Source organism: Rhagoletis pomonella, unplaced genomic scaffold, assembly GCF_013731165.1.
Source record: "Rhagoletis pomonella isolate Grant_MI unplaced genomic scaffold, Rhpom_1.0 Rhpom_scaffold_00007, whole genome shotgun sequence".
Classification (NCBI taxonomy): Eukaryota; Metazoa; Arthropoda; class Insecta; order Diptera; family Tephritidae; genus Rhagoletis; species Rhagoletis pomonella.
The window spans coordinates 63296131-63298641 of NW_023458561.1; the positions used below are offsets into that span (position 1 = coordinate 63296131).

The window sequence follows — 2511 nt, forward strand, 5'->3', positions numbered from 1 at the left end:
TAACTAACATAAATGTTTGCTGGGTGGTTGTTCTTGGCAATTTTTTCACGCATTTTCTTCCATTCAAAGTATGTTCGAAAGTTTTTTTTGGTATGGAAATACGCACACATGTACATAAGGGAATGTACCCATACTACGTGACCCACTTTTTGCAATTTTCAACCCCTTCTCCCACTTCGGTGACCACGCGTAAAAATCAAATCAGCTGCTCTGCTGATACTACTTGTTCAATGTTGCTTGGTACATACAAAAGTGTTCACGAAAATAGCAGCGCTACGTATCGACAAGTTTTGACAATTAAATTTCCTGTTACATATTTCATTTTAGTTATTTTTTTAATAAAAATTTAGCTTATTTTACTACAAAAACCATACAATCAAATTTTCATCCGTTCCAATTCGTTCTACAAAATTTAACAATGATCGAAAAAATGTCATACAAATTTTAAAACTTACACAAATTTTTTTGAAAACTTTCGAGTATGCAGTTTTATAGCCCACTAAATCTCTCACGTTTGAAGTGACTCAAAATTAACGTTGATTTTTGAGAATTTTTCCATTGAACGTGTTGCGTTTTTTCCATAAAAAGCATGCTAATTTTTTTTTTTTATATGGAAGAAACTGAATAGCACCGCACAGTGGGGCAAAAAAGGTTGATGTGGACCAAGGTACATTGAACAGGTAGTATCAGTAGAGCAGCTGATTTGATTTATTTTCAAATTATTTGGTCTCGAAAATGTCAAATATTTTTAATTTTTTCTCACAAAAATTCTGAATTGTTAAAATCCATTTGCATGTGAAACCTTTTTCCATACAAAACAAGCGATTGAATAGCAGCTTTTGGAACGTTCGCCCAACTCAGCAGCACGACCGCTGATTACTGGGCCTTGCAAAGGATGGATCAATGCTTCGAGAAGCAAACAAATTTACTAGGAAAGAAAGTTGCATCAATTTTTATTTTTTCCAATTTCAATTTTTTATTTTTTATAATTTTTTGTATTTCACATGGCACGCTTTGATTTAGAAGAAAAAATTCAGAACAGTTTTTGACACTTTCGATACCAGAAGCAACAACAAAATACACGCAAATGTTGTTTTTGCTCTACTGATACTACCTGTTTAATGTGCCTTGATGTGGACAAATCAATTTTGAGAGCCCAAATATTAACCGACTTCAAATTTCTTTTTTAAATAAGTTATTCAAATTTCGCGTCGATTTATCCGTGGCGATTTTTTAAAAAAGCTCTAGTTTTTTATTTATTTACGTTGAATAATGAAAGAAAAACAATTTTTACGTTTGAATGCTTCTACTTTTTGGAAAATACCAGAAATTTATTTCAAATGTCTGCAATTATCTAAAAAATTATTCGTATCTAATTAAAAAATGTATTTGATTTGTTATCTTTACTAATATATGGTACCCAGCCTAAGGTGGGCAGGGTAGTATTTTGAAAGGCAGTAGTTAAAAGATAACAGATGCTCAGACAATTCAAAAACTAGTTGAGCTGCAAAGCGGTTGCAGTAGTATGAAACGGAAGGATTCTGATGGCTATTGCTAACATTAATGCCCATATGTTTAGTATATGTAGGCATGAATTATATGTGTACAGGGAGAACTTAAGGACGGCACCACACAGCAATGCAGCGGAAGTGCGTATTTCACATTCGTAACTTTCCTCATTCACCAAACAACCTCCCGTTTAACGGCCTCGGAAAATGTTACAGTGGACGCTCGCCAGTGTAAGAAACTTTGGCCAGTTCAAGGGTATTGTTGGTGGTTAAATTACATGTATACAAACAAACATACATATCGTCGTTTAAAATACAAAACCGCGTATGTGAGGTTGCATAAATTATTTTCGAGGGAGTAAAAACACGCATATTTCAAAATGGTTTTCTTTTTTATAAGGCAATCGCATTACTGGCTAGTATATTTCAGGACGAATGGATAAGGATTGAGCCAAGAGCTTCAGTGAGCAAATCCAATTTTTGACAGCAAATGTCAGTTACTAGGTTTTGCAGAATGAAGATACGCGATTTTGCACTTTAAACGACGATATGTATTCAAGTACGATGACACCACAAAAGGTATTCGAAGAGGTCGGTACATGGACGGGATTTGGCTTGTTATGCATGTTTAATTGAATGTATGTAAAAGGTAACAAGTTGGCGGACAAAATATATATTTTGTTATTGATTGGCCACTGTTGTCATGACTGTAAATATATTTTTAAATGCGGTTTTTTTATTAGTTTACATACCTTTTTTATATCCTTGATAAGTCAATGAAAACTATTGCTACTTATAAAAACTGTGCTCATTGGTATATTTAGGCGTTTCACGTTGTCTCCACTCGAGAATTCACCATAGAATTTTCAGCATTATTTACGTATGTATATAGTTGGCTTGAATTTCAATTGTGCCTCGAAAAAGCCTCACAAAAAAGTACGTACTCCCTTGTTTATTTTTTTTATTGCGTTGTAAAAATATATACACTAATGCTGTTTAATTT

The 2511-nt window shown here is 33.4% G+C and overlaps 1 protein-coding gene across 4 annotated transcripts in view; it reads right to left on the minus strand.

The window, feature by feature from the left end:
- Nucleotides 1-2500, minus strand: part of LOC118743319 (tumor necrosis factor alpha-induced protein 8-like protein) — a 31116-nt gene extending 28616 nt beyond the window's left edge. For all 4 annotated transcript variants that reach the window (XM_036475912.1, XM_036475911.1, XM_036475914.1 and 1 more), the window contains exon 1: nt 2261-2500. The gene's annotated coding sequence lies outside the window, so the exon portion shown is untranslated. The remainder of the gene's footprint in view (nt 1-2260) is intronic.
- Between the last annotated feature and the right edge of the window lie 11 nt (nt 2501-2511).